At 39.4% G+C, this 21,463-nt stretch overlaps 1 protein-coding gene across 4 annotated transcripts in view; it reads right to left on the reverse strand.

Moving 5' to 3' along the window:
* Positions 1-21,463, reverse strand: part of ITPR2 (inositol 1,4,5-trisphosphate receptor type 2) — a 493,497-nt gene that overhangs the window by 398,827 nt on the left and 73,207 nt on the right. The window contains exon 1 of one of the 4 annotated variants that reach the window (XM_032432653.1): positions 17,917-18,621. The exons of the other annotated variants lie outside the window; for them this stretch is intronic. The gene's annotated coding sequence lies outside the window, so the exon portion shown is untranslated. Of the gene's footprint in view, positions 1-17,916; positions 18,622-21,463 lie in introns of those variants that run through there. 4 annotated transcript variants of the gene reach the window in all.

A 21,463-nucleotide genomic window follows, 5' to 3' on the forward strand; every position in this document is an offset into this window, starting at 1 on the left:
GAGATAGGCAGAGGGAGAGGGAGAAGCAGGCTCCTCGCTGAGCCAGGAGCCCGATGTGGGGCTCGATCCCAGGACCCTGGGATCATGACCTGAGCCAAAGGCAGATGCTTAACCATCTGAGCCACCCAGGAGCCCCTCAACTCCCAACATTCTATGATAAAGGAATAGTGATGCAGAAAATCCAAACATTATCTTCATTTTTTCACAAAAAACTATTAATTTAATATAATAAATTTATTTTGGTTGATGTGTTAATATTTAGGATCATTCTCATTTTTTAAATATGTATCACAAAAATAAAATTCAGGGGGCGCCTTGGTGGCTCAGTCGGTTGAGCGTTTGCCTTCGGCTCAGGTCATGATCCTGGAGTCCTGGGATTGAGCCCTGCATCAGGCTCCCTGCTCAGTGGGGAGTCTGCTTCTCCCTCTGCCCCTTACCCCGTTCAAGCTCTCTCTCTCTCTCTCTCAAATAAATAAATAAAATCTTTTAAAAAATAAAATAAAATAAAATTCAGTCAATTTCACTACATTATTGACTACATTATATATATACTCATTCTATTTTCTTTAAAAATATTTATAAAATTGGGGTGCCTGGGTGGCTGGGTTAAGCGTCTGCCTTCGGCTCACATCATGATATCAGGGTCCTGGGATCAAGCCCCGCTTTGGGCTCCCTGCTCCTCTCCCTCTCCCTCTGCCCCTTCCTCTTCTCGTGTGTGCTCTCGCTCTCTCTTTCTCTCTCTCAAGTAAATAAGCTAAATCTTTTTAAAAAAATTATAAAATTAAATGATGGACTTGATCTCTTTTCAAATCTCTTACAGTTCTAATGGCATAAATGATCAAGAAATATGACTATACATTTTTAAAGAAATTTTAAAAACACAGAAGAAATAATGACTCTTTCTATAGTTTGTAATTATAAACAAATTCTATTGATTGTCCTCCCACTCAAGGTACACACAGGCTGTAGAAAACTAATTGTTAATTTCTGGTTCAAAAGTTATTCGATGAGTAAATATTTCATACATAGCAGGCAACAGACACCTTCTGCCAGCTAAAAGTAGGCTGAGAGACCACCACAGTTATAGTATGATACTGGTATCTCCACTTGGCACATGTGTGTGAAAACCAAATAACTAGACCCAAAAACTGTTTCCCTTGGCAACATATGTTATAAGCCCTAGAAATTACTTCCTACATATTAGTAACTACAAAGAGAATATACAAATTTTTTTCAAGCACCAATATACAGGCTGTTAATATCACCAAAAAAATGCTCCTAATGTAATGCAGCAGACTATTCTGACTATCCTGTATTAGGCCAGTGACTGAATTCTACATTGTCTTAGTGTAGCAAAAACACAAATCCATACTCAAGTGGAACTGAACTCCATCATCTGCAGCCTATACTTCTGACTTCATCCACACATGAAAAGAGAAGAGAAAAATGTGTCCCTCTCCACGACTTCAAATTCCTAACTAAGTTCATTAGGAAACGGTCCTTTAAAGAAGAAAATACTTTTGCTAAATTCTAGATCACCTCGGTAGCACTCCTAATTAGTGGTATCTTTGGGTAGCTAGCAAGAAGACTGTGTGTGTCATGGTCCTGAATGCTGTGGCTGAGGTTATTGTGAAGTGAAGCCAAACACTTAGCCAACCCATGTTTACTGGTCTGGTTGTGCTGCTAGGTGCTAAGAATCAGGTCCTGTCCCCAAAAAGTTCACAGTTGAGTGGATGAGAACTGCGTCTACCATGTGTGGGAGTTTCACACTGGGGCTCTTGAGAAGGTACCATGGGACACAAAGATGCATGTGGCCCACTTCACCAGGGGAGGTCAGAATAGTCCTCCCAAAGGAGAAGACACAAGCCAAGTTTCAAAGAACCAACATTAATTCAGCACGTTGGCAAGGGGGTTCAAATGCACAGAGGGGAGGGGTAGGCCACACAGAGCCAATGGTGGGTACAGAGGCAGAGAAGGAAAGTGCCAAGGAACCTACTAACCGTACAAGAAACTACAGCCTAGTGAAATGAGAATGGAGCAGTTGGCCAAAGTAGGGGTCTGTAGAGTACTCTGTGCTAGATTAGAAGAATGGACTTTATTCCCTGGAAAACGTCAAACTCTTAAAGGATTCTAAGTTCTTCACAGTGTGTGAAAGAAGATGTGACCGATAGGCAAGGAGACCAGCAGAAAGCCCCCTGCCAGCATGCTGGGGGACAGCAAGGATCTGAATGTGGGCTATATGGTACTTGGGGGATAGCCATAGATTTCAAAGAAAGCAGCAGAACCAACAGGCTTAATAACCTATGAGATGTGGGCTGGGGAGAGGTGAGAAGGAGGGAAAGTGAAGATGGCCAGATGAATAAGCGTCCATCGACTTGTGTCTGAGATGCAAAGCCTCGGATTTCAAAAGCCTTTCCATTGTCAGGGCCTTGGTTCTGTGGTCATCCTCAGCAGCCTCCCACTGGCCACATCTCATTTCGTACTACAGTAAATAAATAACCAATCCATTTCTGTGTGGGAACTAGCATCACGGGACTATTTTGGTTGATGGGAAAGAATGTGGGGCATACACAGATGTCTGTAAAAATGCTTTTCTTGTTGATGGTGGTGATGGTGATGGGTGTGTGGGGGTGTGTGTGTGTTTAATTCTCTCTTCCTCTTTTAGAAAACATAAAAAAAAGTCTACTTGTCTTGGGCTAGTCACATATTTTGTCTGATTCTAAATTACTGCATAATAAAAGTGTTAATGATACCTGCCACGCCTCATTCACAGGACTGCGGAGATTCGCAGAAAGGAAATCTGTGTGAAAGTACTCTGAACTGTAAAGCCTTATTATAAATGTAAGATATTATTATTAATATTGCTTCATTCATTCAGCAATCGCTTCCCTAAGATTAAGAGATGACCAAACCCTTACAGAGCTCCCAGCAAAGAGCAACAAGAAGCAGAGTCCTCGGGTTGAACCTGAACACAAACCGAAAACACTCAATTCACAACAAGGTGTTTGCACCTGTGGTTTAAGATGCCACAGTGTGTTATCGTATAAAATTCTCGAATTCCCTGAAACAGATGGCAGTGAGCGGAGGAGGCAATCTCTACGACCTTTAACATATGCAGACACAAGCTCTCACACCAGCACAGGTGGAGCCTTCCACAAAAGTCCCACATTCTCCCCCCCCTGCCAGTAGGAATCCCGCTTTTTCAGAGCTGTCCTCTCTTATCTGCCCTCCTCACCGTGCCCTCTAGTATTTCTTGGTCTGCTCATTCTCTAAATTCAAAGGTATATAAGAAAAAGGTTTTCCGGGGCGCCTGGGTGGCTCAGCTGGTTAAGCGTCTGCCTGCGGCTCAGGTCATGATCCTGGGGTCCTGGGATCGAGCCCCGCATCGGGCTCCCTGCTCAGCGAGGATCCTGCTTCTCCTTCTCCCTCTGCCTCTCCCCCCTGCTTGTGCTCTGTCTCTCTCTCCCTGTCAAATAAATAAATAAAATCTTTTTTTAAAAAAGTTAATTAAAAAAAAAGAAAAAGGTTGTCCAATCAGAAAGCAGCTCAGTGTCATCTGTTAATTAGGTAAGAACATTCTCGTCAGCATTTCAAGACTCAAAGAATAATTTTTAAAAAGGAAAGTTTTGCCTCATAGGGCCAACACTAAAAGCACAAATTAAAGGAAGTAACTTAAGTTAGTTTTTTTAAAAAGCTTAACCTGAAGACCTAAGGCCAATAATTTTGCAGAATTATAGAAGTTCAGGAAATGTGAGTAGTCCTACAAAACATGATATATTCGGTCAGGCAATATTATAAGAACAATGCCTTAGAATTATAACTTTTTTTTTTTTTTTACAACTCTGGAAGGAAAGTAAGCCCCCCAAAAGTGTTCACTTTTAACTGAAAGAATTGGTAGCATTTTTTGGCTGCTTATAAACACTAGTGGAGGAAAAAATATGAAAGCCATTCAAACAGTGTGGAGCACATAATATGGATACCAAAGAACTACCTTTCCCACATGATTCCATGTAAATCTGGCAGGAAACCAGTCTAAACCTCCACTTAACAACACCTATCTAAATAGTTTTGAAATGTTTTGCTTTGTATCTGTACTAAATATTTGCATCGAAGGCAGTTTCTGTCCCCCAGAAACTGTCCATAGGACTCCATTTAGGCTACTAGATGCAAAGTTATGTAATGGCCAACAACTTCCTTTGGTAATGGTGGAAAGAAAACTTTCTGTTTCATTTCTCTTCCCTCCTAAAGATATTGTAAGATTTAAATGACACAAGACATATGAAACCATCAGCAAGTGCCTGTCACAAAGCAGGCATTCAACAAATGGTTCTTTCACGGTAGCTTATAAAATTACCTCATACTGATTACAGGGAACATGGTTGCCAAAGGCTTTATTATTTCCACGTGGAGAAAGGTGGGGAGGGAGGGCGTCTGGAGCCTTCCTTTTTCTCTTTATGATATAAACAGGACGCAGCAGCATTCAGTGAATGTTATGGGACCTTCCCAATGATAAAGTGGAAAGTTGTAAGAAAACTCTCCCTAGGGTAAGGGATAGGCACACAAGGGGCCATTGGATACTCGTAATTAGAATACAGAGTTGGTCAGAAGACAGGTACACATTCATTAACTGAAAATGTAACTGTAGCTCTCTTTTGTCTTTCAGTTTCTCTAAGAAAGCATCATGAAATACAGTGTTTGTATAAAACTCTTTATGTTTAGAGCGTGTTTTTTAAAAGGAGTGTGTTTGGGGACGCCTGGGTGGCTCAGTCGGTTAAGCGTCTGCCTTCCACTCAGGTCATGATCCCAGGGTCCAGGGATTGAGTCCCGTATCCAGCTCCCTGCTCAGCGGGGAGCCTGCTTCTCCCTCTGTCTGCAGCTCCGCCTGCTTGTGCTCTCTCTCTTCTCTCTCTGACAAATAAATAAATAAAATCTTTAAAAAAATAAAATAAAATAAATAAAAGGAGTGTGTTTTGTTTTGCAAACAAAACTTCTACCTCCCTCGGTCATAGCCTAAGGCAAGGGTAGAGAGGGTGTGTAAGAGGGAAAAAGTCCTGTAGAAAATTTATTACAGGGATTAGCAAACATTAAAGTTTATCACAACCCCTGGATGGGCAACCAGGAAGATGCAAGATAACTTCCTCTAGGCAAAAGTCAGCTATTTTACTACCAAAGAGAAAGAGAAATAGCCTTTTGTAGTTACAGACTTCTAGATGGCTAAAATGTTAGAACTCCAAGGGGCTTCAGATAAAATCTGACCTTTTCCTTCTTTGAGATGAAGAAGTAAAAACTCAGAGTAAGCTGCCTAGGTCGTTCATGATAGAATCCCTAGATCAAAATAAATTACAAATATGAAGAAGTACAACCACACATAGGATGCTTGAATGCCTTCACAAGTGACTGGCCTCTTGGTGGTAGGGAGGGATGGCAAGACCACACTTGGTTTGCTCATTCCAATTTACTCCTGTGGAACACTTTGTAAACTGTCAAGAGTACCACACATTGATAGTCAAGATCATTTGAGACCCTGAGAGTTAATCAGGATTATTTTCCGCCTATCCCAGAGAAGGAAATGGAGACTTTTCTTAAGACCACACAGTTGGTAAGGAATCGAGCTGGAATTTGAACTGAGATCCTCTGAACCCAACCCAATATTCTGTCACCATTTGGGAGCAGGTATGTCAATACAGAGGCAAAATCTGTCTCACTTGAAAAGCTGTTAAAATTTTACATGTACACCTCGAGACCAATTAGGACAAATCTAATCTGACTTCTACACAATGGTCCTAAATATCTGAAGTCACCATCCATCTGACATCCCGAGCTCATCTTTGGTTTGATTACCACAGAGGGGTCTCCTCACAAAATTCCATTTTATTATAAAATATGAAGAATACTTCCTCACAATAGATGAGATTTTAGCCAATTAAACATTGACTTGTTAAGGCATTTATTAAAGCAGTTATTAATGTATTTAGCAAGTATATGCAGTAGTAAAAACACTGGTCAGAGAGTGAGATGTGCCTCGGTTTCCATGCTACCACAGTCCTGCAACATAATACAACTTCTAGAGAAATATTATGAAATAATACATATATTATATATGTGTGTATATATATATATATATATATATACATAAATCTCTACAAGAGTCGTAATACCTCAAAAGAAACTAATGAATAGTTTTTCATGGGAAATATGCCATATAGGCATATGTAATTAAATAAATCTTTTAAAACTAAAATAGGAATGTTACAAAAATCTTAGGCTCAAAAACATTAACTAATTCATACATTAATGGGTAAATATTCAAAAACAAATGAAACTTCTATTTTGCTTCATTTGGAGTGGGGAGGAAAATAAAATTCAAATGCATCAATGCTAATTTTCATTCTAGTCAAGGTTTAAATTTGAGCATTAGCAGACCATTATACTACACATAAGTGGAATTTTTTCAGAAAATCATAATGTATAATTTTGCAATCAATTATCCCATTCTCAAAATATCATATTACCACTGATAATCAAGAGTGTCATAAACAGACTGATTCAGAAATCTAAATGCAAGTTTCTTTTCTTTTTCTTTATTTTTTTTTAAAGATTTTGTTTATTTATTTGAGAGAGAGAACATGAGCGGGGGGGAGGAGAGGGCAGAGGGAGAGGGAGAAGCAGACTCCCCACTAAGCAGGGAGCCCGACATGGGGCTCGATCTCGGGACCCTAAGATCACGACCTGAGCCAAAGGCAGATGCTCAACCAATTAAGCCACCCAGGTGCCCCTAAATGGAAGTTTCTGAACCCAATTACACAAATATCAAGTCTGAAAAAAAAAGAAATGAATTTATACATACATAAATGTGCGTGCATGTATGTATATATATACATACATATATAGATATACATATATATAATAGTTTTTTATATAGTATGTTTTATATGTTTATTTGTATTCTTATTTATGTGGATAATATATTGTTATGGTGTCTCCTAAATATCAGAGGTTATCACATACATTCCCTCATTTAATTCTAAAAACCTTTTAAGATAAGCATTAGTATTATGAATGAAGAAAGAGAAATTTGGCACATTTTAGAGATTTATCCTTAAGTCTCAAAACGAGTTTTTAGACCTAATCCACATCAATCTGTCTCCAAAGCCCACCACAATTTAATCGAAGGCATTCTGTATTTCTCAAATTAAAACACACAATATGATATTCTATCTTTCCCTGGTTTCATACTCCAAGAAATGCTGACCTTCTACAAGGACCAAAAATATTTAAGAGTATCTAAGTACCTGTAACTCTGACCTAAGAGAAATAGCAAAGTAGCAAGCTAGAAATACTTGGGCAGAGAATGTTACAGCTTCGTGCCCTCCACTTGGAAAGTAACAATTTTCAAATAGCTGAACAATTAAACTGTTAATACAGATAAATTAACTTTATAGAGGTAGGCTCGCCTTTTTAAATCAATTTTAGCATGGCAATAATAACTCCTCGCATAAGAAAAAAAAACCTTTTTAAGTCTAACAGGCTATTTTATGCCAATATAGTTATGTAATAGAAATATCTAGATTAAAGAATTGCATGCTGTTCATTGTCTAGATACTGAATTAACTGCTATTCTCATATGGAAAACCTAAAACAAAATCAGTTCATTGTACTAGGTCTTTTACGGGCAGCGATGTATCCATATGAACAAAAAAGATCATAGAGTCCTAATCATCATTATCATTGTTGATTTATGCCCAAGTGAGACAAGCTTTGTATTGATTACCACCATAATTAATCTATCACTACAGACAATTTAGGAGTCAATGGACAATAAGTTTACAACAGTTGGGGCACCTGGGTGGCTCATTCAGTTAAGCCTCAGGCTCTTGATTTCTGCTCAGGTCATGATCTCAGGGTCACGAGATCCAGCCCAGGGTCAGGCTCCACGCGCTCAGTGGGGAGTTTGCTTGAGGTTCAATCTCTCCCTCTCCCTCTGCCCCTCCCCCTGCTCTCTCTGTCTCTCTCAAATAAATAAATAAATCTTTTAAAAAATAAGTTTACAACAGTGTTTACAAACTGTCATTGTGCAAACCAGGTTTGAAATTAATTTATATGGTTTCAATTAGCCCTTTTTGAATGGATTGAAATGGAATGGAACGTGAAGGGGTGGGGAGAGCAGAGGGGAGGGGCGGGGAGGGAAAGGAAATAGAGGACACTACAACTAGCAAGTACTCTTTCAAGAAACTTGTTTCTGGTGTCTGTGTGTATGTGCGCTTGATTACAATGTAAAATATATCTCTTACTGACACTTGCATTAAAAAGTGTTTGAAAGTCACTATTCTAAAGGACTACACATGTGCACCAGCTAGGGTTAACAGAACTGAAAATTTAAAAAATACATATAATATATACACAAATGTATTATATTCATATCTATATGTATTATATAAATACAAATTAAATGTATACATATTATACAAGTTAGTACAAATGTATAATATCCACATTAGATAGATACATAATGTACTTATAATAGATATATTATAGATATAATAGGGAGAGAGAAACAGAAAGAAATCCTGTGGTCAAGAGGAGAGGAGAGCACCAAAGGAAATTTTTTGCTCTATGAATGACTTTGGAAATCTACAAAAACTATCCTTTTATTAATTGCTGCATCAAATTTTTATATAGGCAATTACAATGGAACAGGAAGATGCTGTGTTAAAACTCTTCCTCCTTCTCACCCCCACTCTGGTTAACCTCGACCTTTACTGGAGCACCGATCTATCAGATGGTATCTTGCATTAGTTAACACATTTGCACCCAACTCTACATTCAGCACCTACTATCTGGTATATAGAAAATGCTCAGAATCTGCAGAAGGAAACTCCTGGCAAGATACCTGAGAAGCAATCATTAGAAACTCTTCTTTCTGCTCAGAAAGGTTTAACCGTCTCTTTTGTCTCCTGTTAAAATGCAAATACCTGAGAAGAGAACGACTGAGCTCTTGGTTCTCAGTTGACCCCTACTGCCAGAGCGCTCCCTGAGGGTGAGGGGGATGGGCGCTGCAGGTGTGGGTAAGACACCTTTCCCATTACCAACGACTGGGAAGGAAATACAGGAAAGTTGTTTATCAGATTTTCAGATGACGCAGATTGGGAAGCAATAGCTAATCTGACAGATCAAAATCTAGAGTTTATAATCTCTACAGGGCAAACATTAACATAATTAAATTTGAAACAAGCCTAAATATAACGTTCTGTATTTATGTTCAAAAAGCTTCAACTGCTTAATTACATGATAGAGGGGAACCAAAGGGCTATTAGTAACAAATCTTAAAAAAAAAAAAAAAAAAAAAAAGCCTAGATCTTAGGCTTGAATTCAAATTAATATAATTACAACGGCCATACATCCCTACCCAGGACAACTCTGGTTTATGCCTGTTGCCTGAACCTAATTATTAACTGTGTCCCCTTTCACTTTCAGTGCCCTGGCTTAGATGATAAAGTATACGATCGCCCCAAATATAATAAATGAATACTGGTGATGTGAGAGCTGAAAGCTGATGCAGCCATTTTGGGCTCACTAACAGAAGAATGGGATCACAACCAGAGGAAGTAGGAATACATCCAGATCATTGGGCTCAATTACACATAGACAGAATATTAGGCACAATTATGGATGCCACTTAAAAGGTGTAACAGATTACCTGGATCCAAAGTTAGGCAAGTAGGAAAGCAAGCAAAATATATTAGTCATATTATTTGAGGAACAAAAGTAGAAACTGGGAAATGTCTAACAGAGAAAATGAAGAATAGGCATAATCTCACTTTATATAACTGACGGTCTACATGTAATAGAAGGAAGACATTTTTTTTCCATATTGATCCAGGATCAAAGCAAAATTTCTAAGTGTGTCAGTGTATTTATAAGTATAAAGAAAATCTTGCTAGCAATTGGAAAAATCCAAAAAATACAAATTAATCAGCAAGTAAACTTTTACAATAATGTTCAGGCAGAGGTGGATGAGAAATGCTACAGAGGGGATCTTGCCTTGGGAAGGAGCCCCTTCCAAATATGACCTTCTGTTTAACAGTGCCAATTGTGGCTGAGGTGATTGGCATGAAAGGATAGAGTTCATGTCCAGTATTTACTGATAGAAAGCTCAGACCTCTCACCTTCCTCAGCTATATTTGTCACACCATGGTTTGGTTTGGCATCTCCCTATGACAGAGACCAGGAAATTCCAGCCCTGGACTCTGTAAGTCGACTAAACATCTGTCAGTACTACGTTAAAATGCTCCAAGTTAAAGCACTACATAAATATTCATTATTATTACTTCAACTTTACATTCCAGATGAACAAATACAGTTGTGTTTATATCTTGGAGTTCCGGAAGCATGATGCTTGTGATATTCTGTCACATAAATATTTTAGTTTGGTAAGATACTCCCAGATTAAAAGAAGATGAACAAAGAACCAAAGATAAAGAGAATGATAACCAAGAAACACCTCCTCCCTCAACACATACACACACCACTAGCAGCTACCATTCAATAACCAAGCACTACATACATACCAAGCACTATGGTAAGAGCTTCACATGCATTGTTTAATCTTCATAGAAAAATGTGAGACAGGTAGCACCACCATTCCCACTTTGCAGATGGTGAAACTGGAGCTTGAATGTTAGGTTCTGCCCAGGGTCACAGAGTTAGCAAGTAGCAGAGGTACGATTCAAACCCAAACACCTAAGTTCAGAGTCAGTGCTTTTTTTTTTTCTTTTTAAGATTTTATTTATTTACTTATTTGAGAGAGAGCAGGGGGAAGGGCAGAAGGAAAGGGAGAGGGAAACTCAAGCAGACTCTGGGCTGAGTGCAGAGCCCAATGTGGGGCTCGATCCCAGGACCCTGAGATCATGACCTGAGCAGAAATCGAGTCAGACACTTAACGGACTGAGCCACCCAGGCGCCCGCAGAGTCTGTGCTTTTATACTCTGAAGATGGAAAGGACACACACAACCCAGCTATTTTGCATGTCTGGAAGTCGGAATAGTAAAATACTGAAGAATTGGGAAGTGGGAGGAAAAGTGAGACTTCCAGAAAGCAGGCTAGATGTGAGAAGTCAGAAACAGAGAGATGAAGTATCAGAGTAGCAGATGCAGGAGACAGGACAAGGGAACTAGAAGAAAGAGTTGTGGCATTTTCTTCTCCCTGCATTTTTTTGTCTTCTCCTTTCATATCTATTTCTCCTTTTTCCCCCATAACTTCAAATGTGTGTGCTGTTCTCTTCATCTGTTTCTTAGAGTCTCTCTCATTCCATCTCTCTTTTTCATTTTATCTTAGTTCTTTCTTTTTTCCTAATCATGTTCTTCCTTTTACTCTCTCTTATTTTGCTCTTTCCCCAATATTTCCTTTATCTCTTCTCTGAACTTTCTCTTGACTTCTCTTTCTTTCTCTTCCTTATATGATTATAAAATTGTGCTTAAGGGGCGCCTGGGTGGCTCAGTCGTTAAGCGTCTGCCTTCGGCTCAGGTCATGATCTCAGGGTCCTGGGATCGAGCCCCTCATCGGGCTCCCTGCTCTGCGGGGAGCCTCCTTCTCCCTCTCCCACTCCCCCTGCTTGTGTTCCCTCTCTCGCTGTCTCTCTCTCTGTCAAATAAATAAATAAAATCTTTAAAAAAAAATTTTTTTTTAAATAAAAATTTTTAAAAAATTGTGCTTAAAATGTATTATGATTTTGTTTGGGTAAGATTATATGTTTTGTACCTCAAATAAAAATGTAGATGAATTAGACATTTTCTTATCAAAATTGAACTTAAAATTAAGTTGCAAAAGCAAAACATATACATATATCTAAAGGGGCCTTGGACTTGGAATATAGAAAGTACTCTTACAACTCAGTAAAGAACACATACAACCCAATAAGATATGAACAGACACCACAAAGGAAAGATATATGGAAGACCAACAAGCACGTGAAAAGATGCTCAACGTCTTTGCTGATTAGGGAAATGCATATCAAAACTCTGATTACATACTTCTACATACCTGCTAAAAAGGCTACAATTAAAAAGAATGGTAATACCATGTGTTGGCAAGGATGCAGGGCAATTGGAACCTTCATATATGATATATACATATAATCATATCCTCAACTATGGTATGAATGCAAAATGGTTCAAAGACTTAGAAAAATATACTGGTAATTTCTTGAAAAGTTAAACATGTAGTTATATATGATCCAGCAATCCCGGGGCACCTAGATGGCTTAGCTGGTTGAGCACTGGACTCCTGGTTTCAGCTCCGGTCATGATCTTGGGGTTGTGATATCGAACCTGCATCAGCTCCGAGCTCCCTCAGAGAGTCTGCTTGAGATTCTCTCTCTCTCCCTCTCCCTCTCCCTCTGTCCCTCCCCCAGCTTGCACACTTTCTAAATAAACAAATAAAATCTTTAAAATATATATATATACATATATATATATATATGTATATATATATATGATCCAGCAATCCCATTCCAAAGTATCTACTCAGGAGAATTAAAACATATGTCCACACAAAGCTTTGTATGCAATGTTCATATCAGCATTATTCATAACAGCCCAAAGGGGGGAGGGGAACCCAACATTTAATGTGATAGTATGTCTGAACAGTGGAATATTACTCAGAAAAAAAAAAAAAAAGACTGAACTACTGACATATGCAACAGTGTGGATGAGTCTCAAAAACATCTTACTAATTGTAAGAAGCTAGACACAAAAAAACTACATATTATGGGATGCCATTTATAGGAAATTCTAGAAATGGCAAAACTATAGCATCCAAAGATCAGTGGTTGCCTGGAAATGGGGTGGGGACAAGGAATGACTACAAAGAGAAGAAGACACTTTTTGGGGTCATGAAAGTATGATTGTAATGATTGTAGTGTTGGTTGCACAACCGTATGCATTTACAAAACTCATTGAACTAAGCACTTAAAATGAATGGATTTTATTGTATGTAAATTACTATACAATAAAACTGAAAAAAAATTATTATATTTGTATGTGGCCTTTAATTGCTTACCTTTCTATGGATCAGTGGTTTCCCAAAAATATTCTTAAGATAAAAAATAAACTTTAAAGACATAATAAGGACTCATTTTTGTTGTTTAGGTTGTAGTTTGTTTGTTATGGGAGCAAGAAGACTGGGGTGACTTGTTTGCTACATAACAGGATTTAGCTGGCTTCCCTGCACATGGCAGCTTTCAAAAATATTTGGTGATTGACTGATAAGGCATACCCAGGGGTGCAGCAGGTAGATCTGGTTAAACCTTGTGAGACAGATTTTCCTAAACACAGCACAAAATAAAACGGAGCCTTATTCCAAAATTTAATTTTAATTTGGGGGAAAGAATAGGCTAGAACACCTTGCCATATGTGAAAGTGAGGAATTCAGCTCAGACCACTGAGTGACATCAACAACACTTGAAAAGGCTCACAGTGAACAAAGATGAGACTATCCAAGCATCCAGATTAATGACTGAATATTGGACTAACGCACATCAAATAGGTTAAAATCCAAGAGTTCATAGGTATAAAAAAAAATACTTTTTGGTCTCCTTTGAAGGTTAGGGTCCCAGCTCATTACTCTAAAAACAAGTAAAGGAGAATAGGCACATTTAAAAAGAAGGACAAGATAAGAGGAAGGTAAGTCGGCGCAAACACAGCACATGCACAAAAGTGTATCTGTGCTACCCCGCGAAGTGGAAGACACAGGCAGCACAATTCTGTGTAACGTGATCCCAGCCCAGGAAAAACAAACAAATCTATACCACGCTTTCATATGCTTGATAAAAACTCTGGGAAGACAAACTATGAACAGCGGCTCTCCTTGCAGAGTGGAAATGGGCATGGCAGACAAGGAGAAAGGATCTTCACTTTGTCCTTTCTCTTACCTTTGTAAATATTTCAAACCAATAAATTTTTAAACCAAAAACACGTTCATTTTTCAAGAAAAGGATCTCATTAATTACGGACTGTTTAATTGTGTGCTTCACTGAGTCCTTTCCCATTCTTTTCCATGACCTCTGTGACGGAGCAGCACCCAATTATTCACCCACTATGAAAATAGGAGACAGGGAACGCGCCCAGGCTGAGGAGGGGCAGGTTCCTGGTGAGGGAGGGAACAGGAGGCGGGCACATACCCATCGCAGGCCAGCTGCCCCTGAGGCCAAGGCGAGGCCTTCTCGGCCTGGGAGGGTCCAGGTGAACTGCAATTTCTTTCTTTTAATCTCTAGTTATGCAGTTTAACAAGAGTGGTGAAGGATACAATTAGAAAAGTTCTCAAATGGTTGCAGAACTGAACAGAATGAGGATTCCACGAGAATTACAATGAGTTTTCTGAGTGCTAGTGATTCTTACCTCTCCGGCCAGCTATGTCAGAGTCTCTGTATTAGTTAGTCTTCTATTTATGCATACGTGGTCCTTTGTATGTCCACATCTGTTGACAGTGTCAGCTCTGAGTGGAAGATCTTAAAGAGTCAGGGTAGACGAAAGAATACTGACCCATTCTTAAGGCATTACAAAATAGAGAAGATTCGTAATCCAGGAACCATGAACCCAGAGTTCAGTGGGATTCCTGGAGGTCCACAGATCCCCCAAAAGTGTAAGAAAAAGTGTGTGTGTTCACAGGTGCATTTTCTCTCTCTCTCTCTCTCTCTCTTTTTTTTTTTTTAATGTAGGCTCCACACCCAGCTTGGAACCCAACACGGGGCTTGAACTCACCACCCTGAGATCAAGACCTGAGCTGAGATCAAGAGTCAGACGCGTAACGGACTGAGACACCCAGGTGACCCCCAAAGCTGCATTTTCTATCAGAGAGCCAACAGCTTTTATCACATTCTGAGAGGGAGGGATCTAGGCCCCTCAAAAACCTGTCGCAGCTGCAACTGTAAGAAAAGGTGCCATTGCAAATCATGTTAGGCTGCCATGCTGGTAACTGTACAAACATAGTGAGTTGTAGGCAGGCATGAGCTAAACTCTACTTTGCTAATCAACGGAAGCAAAAACGCATAAAGAAAGAGAGGATTGTTACAAGATGCTTTAGAGGGAACAGAAAAAAAAAAGAAAAGTCAGTCCCAAACGTGTGCCCAGGCAGGGAAGAACTCCTAGGGCAGGTCCACAAGAATCTAAGGGAGTGCCTAGATGATGTGGAAAGTCAGAGAAAGAACAACATAGCAACTCCATTCTGCATATCTACCCAGGGGAAAGGACTGCTTTTACCCACCAAAAGACACGTAAAGAATATTCACAGCAGTATTATTCATCAAAGCCCCCCAGACTGGAAACAACTCAAAAGACCATCAATCAGAGAATGGACAAATTGTGGTATATTCATAGAACAGAGTCCTAAAAAAGTAATGAAAAGGATGAACTGCTCCCACATGCAACAACATAAATCACACAGGCACAATGGTGAACAGTCACCTTGATTATCAGTTTGAGGATTTATTTATTTATTTATTTATTATTTTTTTTATTCATTCGAGACACAGATACAGAGAGAGAGAGAAAGAGCATGAGCCGGGGGAGAAGCAGAGGAAGCAGAGGGAGGGGGAGGAGCAGACTCCCCACTGAGCAGGGAACCCGATGCAGGGCTCGATCTCAAGACCCTGGGATCATGACCTGAGCTGAAGGCAGACGCTTAACCATCTGAGCCACCCAGGCGCCCCAATTATCAACTTGAGGGCCAGCTTGGTACTCATCCCATTTCCTGTACCTCAAGTCCAAAACAAGCAAATCCCTGTAAAACCTACCTTTCAAATATATCTAGAATCTGATTTCTCACTAACTCGTCAACCTAATTCAAATTGCCATAATTTCTCCCCTGGCTATGGCAAAATCCTCCTAACCAGTCTCCTTGCTTCCACCCCTGCCCCTCTGCCTTTTAACTCTCCACATGGCGGGGGGGGGGGGGGGGGGGGGGGGAAGCCTATTAACACACAAGCCAGGTCCAGTCAGCTTCTGCTCAAAACGCGACGACAATGGCCCTCTGCCCCCGCCACCCCCAACGACCTTCCTGAGTTCATCTGCTACACTCGCTAGCTCACCCCAGCCACCCCACCTGCGTGCTATTACTGGCACTTACGCAGGACACCCCTACCTTGGGGCCTCTGACCTGGATGCCACCTTTGTCTTTTCCCCAAGATTTTTGCAGAGTTGACCCTGCCTCCTACTTAGACCTCCTCTCAAATATCAGTGAGGCCTGCCTGGGCACTGCAGAACCAGCAACCCCTTTCCAGCCACACTCCGTTACCTTGCTTTAGTTTTCTACATAGCACACCACCACCTGATGGATGCCTGGCACTTAGTAGGCACTCAGAGGATGGGTCCTAAATGAATGAACACACACATGAATAACTGAGTACAAGAAATGAATGATGTCAGTTACATCAATGCTTGGATGTTGAATAAAATCCCACAACCTTGGGTACAATCTATATCTTTTTCATAAGTATGAATTATTTTGACACAGGACACAGACATAGGAGCCAGCAATTTACTGGATCTTGTTCGTGATATGCCTAAAAAGTAAAAGAAAACCATAAAGCAAGAGGGAACGTGCTCTTTCTTGAGTGTCTTACCACCTACTTGGCCTTATTAAGAAAGTGGTTACTATGAACTTTTAAAGGGAAAATGTGAGTATGGAGAAAAGTAATTTTGCAGGCCAAATGTTATTCATTTCTAGATTGTCAGAAGAAGTTCTCTGTTAAAATTAGGCAAATGATGGCAGGTGCAACTTTTTGCAGATAAAATGTTTTGCGAAAGTGAGAGATATTTCCCAGGTAGCAGCATTATAAACGTTCTCAAGGGTCATCGAGGCCTATCCTGCCTGCAGATTAGCAACGGCTTTGCCAGAACAGGCGGGCTTTGATCTTAACCAGGAATGATGAACAACAGACCTCCCGTGCTCCTTGCCTGCTAGATGAAAACATGAGAACATAAAGGAGCCCTGGCGCTTCTTTCCTTTCATCCTTGAACAAACACAGACACAAAGCAGATGTGACTTCACTAAATATGAGCTGGTTCAACTGATGCACAGTTTTGATTGCACTTCTAAGGATTACACATTGTGATATTCACACTCTGTGTGACTGAATCCAGGCAGAAGACGAAAGCAACCCTCTGCACCACAGACATAAAAGTTGATTTGAGGCATAAGTTCTGGATATGCTAACAATCCAGGGAAATGGTACAGGATTATTTTTCGATAACCCCAACTGCAAAGTGGAACTGTCTGCTTGTTAGAACAATTGCTACTGAGATAGCTGACTCATAAGAAGCACCCTTGAATGCCTTCCCCGGGCTCGGGAAGGAAGAAATTCCTGAACAAAATCCTCACTTCGAGAACATCTAGAAGTCTATAGGAAAATCACAATTTAACCAAGCAAAAATTAAGAAATGTCTGCTTTAAAAAGAGAGAAAAAAGACAATAATGTGGCACTCATAATGTTGTCTTGTGGAACACAATTATAGAAAAGCATTTAAGTGGCTCTACCTAAACTATACAAAGAGAATCACACCTGAGTGTTTTTTCACTCAGAATTCAAATTTTAGTCCCATTACTGAAAACAGAGACCGCCATAGTAGATACTCAATAAATGCTAACTTAATTGAAATTCAATTCTAAAATATAAACCTCATTCTTCAAGAAGGCTTCCTGACTAAATCACCTCACAAAAAAACCCCTCCTCAGACCCGTATAATACTTACCACCCAATAATGATTACAAATGGTTTATTGTTGTTCTTTATTTTATACATACATGCTAATCTCCCCAACTTATCTCCCAATTCCCTCAAATTCAGAGACTGAGCATTAAATTTCTTTTGAATAACCCAACAGTACCTAACCATGAAGAAACATTAAATATGAAACATCTTACCTCTTTCACCCTAAGTGAGCACAAACAGCTCAAAACATAATCACTGGTTCTCACTCTCTCATCTCTTGCTCTCTCTCTCTCTCTCTCTCACACACACACACACACACACACACACACACACGTTCTTTCATGGCTCTTCATGAGCTGCTTCTTTGAAGACCCAATAAAATATGCATGCAAATGGAGGGAACCTAGAGAATGAGCCCATTCTACTGAGCCCCATGCCCCACATTCACTGAGCTTAGAGAAGACAGGGCTAGTGTTTCTGTGGTATTTAGGAAGCACTGGACGTGAGTCTGAATAAGAAATGAGAAGAAACAACCTGAGAATTTGCCACTCTTAAAGATGTAACCTTCTTTCCTTCGCTGCTACTTGTTCCTATTTAATGTGGCATGCCTCCTTGGAGAGCTGGCTGGTCTACTGACACATCTTTTTTAAAGGAGTCTGTGGGAGATTTCCTTCAGAGACTCACACCACCTTGGTTTGCTGAGAAAATGACAAACTTCATCTAACAATGCTGTTATCTTCTTTATTGCTGAAGCAAACATGGGCCATTTATGAATAATACTTACCAATAAGACCAGCATGAAGAAAAGTAGAGGATTATCAAGGCAATTCAGCCAAGTTCGATATTTGAAAACAGTGCATTGTTCAATGAGATATCAGCTCATACCTATTAGAATGTCTATTATCAAAAAGACAAGACAAAGAGTTCGCAAGGATGTGGAGAAAAAGGAATCCTTGTGCACTGTTGGTTGGAATGTAAATTGGTGCAACTACAAATGGAAAACAGTATGGAGGTTCCTCAGAAAAGTAAAGATAGAGCTATCATATGATCCAGCAATTCCACTTCTGGGTATTTATACAAAGAAAACAAAAAAGAGTAACTCAAAAAGATATACGCACTCCCACGTTCATTGCAACATTTACAATAGACAAGATATGGAAACAACCTAAGTGTCTGTCAACAGATGAATGATTAAAGAAAATGTGGCACATATATATATTACGTATTAGTTAGTGGAATTTTAGTCAACCATAAAAAAGAATGAATCTTGCCTTTTGTGATAACATGGATGAATCTTGAGAGGGCATTATGCTAAAGGAATTAAGTCAGACAGAGAAAGACAAATACCATATGATCTTTTACACGTAGAATCAAAAAAAAAACAAACAAACAAACTCAGAGATACAGAGAACAGACTGGTGGTTGTCAGAGGCAGGGGACTAGGGATGGGCAAAATAGGTGAAGGGGTCAAAAGGTACAAATTTCCAATTTTAAAATTAATAAGTCATTGAGATGTAATCTACAGCATGGTGACTATAGTGAATAATACTGTATTGTATACTTGCAGGTTGCTAAGAGAGTAAATCTTAAAAGTTCTGATCACAAGAAAAAATATGGTGACATACGTTAACTAGACTTATTGAGGTGGTCTTTCACAATATATACAAATACCGAATCATTATACCTGAAACTAATATAATGCTGTATGCCAATTATATCTCAATAAACAAATAGTACATTGTTGTATGTACCTGCTTTTTCCTTCAAAGATCTCAAGTATTCTCTTAACAGGGTGTGTGTGAGTGTGTGTGCGTAAGTGAGAAAAAGAAACAGACAGAGAATTATTTTGTTTCATTTCTTAGTTGAATCTAATTCTCTTAGTGGCTACATAAGAATGACTATAAAAGTGAGAAAAACATGCTTCTAGATTCCCTTTCAAATTCACAAAATTACTTTTTCTTACTAAATAGCCAAATAATTCAAAACTGAGTAGTTGCCCAGGTCAGAACCAAACTCCAAAGAGGTAACCAATCTTCCAAAGTTCCTCTACTGGTCTTTCAGTTAGTACATATAAGTGTACATGTTTAAAATTCAAAAAAAAAATTATTCATGAAATTTGCATTTAGTTAGTTAGTTCTCAATTCTACAATTTACTTTGCTCCCAGCTCAGAGCTCTGAAAATACCCCCAATCACTTAAAATTTTTGTTCTCACATCATTGGTAGTATTGCTACCCTTGCAATTCTTGGTTCCTCACTGATGCCATTACCCATTTTTTTTTTTTTTTTTTTGGTAAAGATTTCTTTATTTATTTGAGAGAGAGGGAGAGTGTGTGTGTGTGTGTGTGTGTGTGTGTGTGTGTGTGTGTATGTGCGCGCACACAGGGGAGGGGCAGAGGGAAAGGAGGAGAATCTCAAGCAGACTCCTTGTTGAGCATGGAGCCCTACAGGCCAATCCCTCAACCCCAAGACTATGACCTGAGCTGAAACCAAAAGTTGGATACTCAATAGACTGAGCCACCCAGGTGCCCCAACATTACCCATTTTTGAGAGTAGTCACCTCCAGCTAGTTGTGTATACAAGGACCCGTATAAAACTACCACTTTGGTAGATTTAAGAAGTTTGAATTTGGTAATTTCATACAGCTCAAACCTAATATATGCTTAAAAACATCTTCGACTCCTCTCTTCTTCATGCTACTCATTCAAATATGAAGTTTTGTCCACTCAAATTCCATAAGATTTATCTGATATATCTCTTGTTCCACTTTCATAGCGATCATTGTCCATTTGCTAAATTGCACTGGAATGTGGAGCTCATCACCTCTCAGCAGGACAATTATAACTATATCCACGCATGTCTCTACATCATTCATATCTCCACTTCCAAGTCAGTCTCAAGACCACTGGACGAATTTCTTCCAACACTGCTTTGAACATATTTCCCATTCAAGAATTCTGCAACAAATAAAAATGTATTTACCTCATCTTGAGCGTCCTCCACCAAGTCATCTATCTCATGCCATTACTTCATTAACCTTTCTCATTATCCTGCAACAGATTATCTATCCTAGGCAAGAAAATACCCTATCACAAACCCGTAGCCTCTTTGGCCTTCATAAGAGACTTATGTGGCTTAGTCTGTCATCTGAATAATTCAGTCTATCAATTCAAGTCCCTTCTAATTTCAAAGCCCTGAAGAAACACTTTCTCTGGGAAGCCTTCCCTAATTAACTTTTAAACACTCAATTAATGCTATAATATTACAAAGAAATCATTATTTTTCATTGTTTTCACATTTGTTCCTACCTGAATTTTAGATATATTATCTCCAAACCATCTTCTCACTAAAACTTCAGTAACATGATTTCCAAAACATCTGCAGAATATATCCACTAGGGTGTCCCATTTTCCATAGGAGATAAGACCTTCCTTTTAATCTTAGTGGCAGTTATGATGGTCATTCCCTGATATTTGGGTTGTTTTTTTTTTAAGAGAGAGCAAGCAAGCATGCAAGCAGGGAGAAGAAGAAAGAGAAAATCTTAAGCAGACTGAGCGTGGAGCCTGACACAGGGCTCAATCTCAAGACCCTGAGATCATGCCCTGAGCCAAAATCAAGAGTTGGACACTTAAACGACTGAACCACCCAGGTGCCCCTTATTTTTATTTTTTTTAATTAATCTCTACACCCAACGTGGGGTTCGAACTCACAACCCTGAGATCAAGAGTTGCATGCTCCACCAACTGAGCCAGCCAGGTGCC

Source organism: Phoca vitulina, unplaced genomic scaffold, assembly GCF_004348235.1.
Source record: "Phoca vitulina isolate PV1807 unplaced genomic scaffold, GSC_HSeal_1.0 scaffold49, whole genome shotgun sequence".
NCBI classification, from domain to species: domain Eukaryota; kingdom Metazoa; phylum Chordata; class Mammalia; order Carnivora; family Phocidae; genus Phoca; species Phoca vitulina.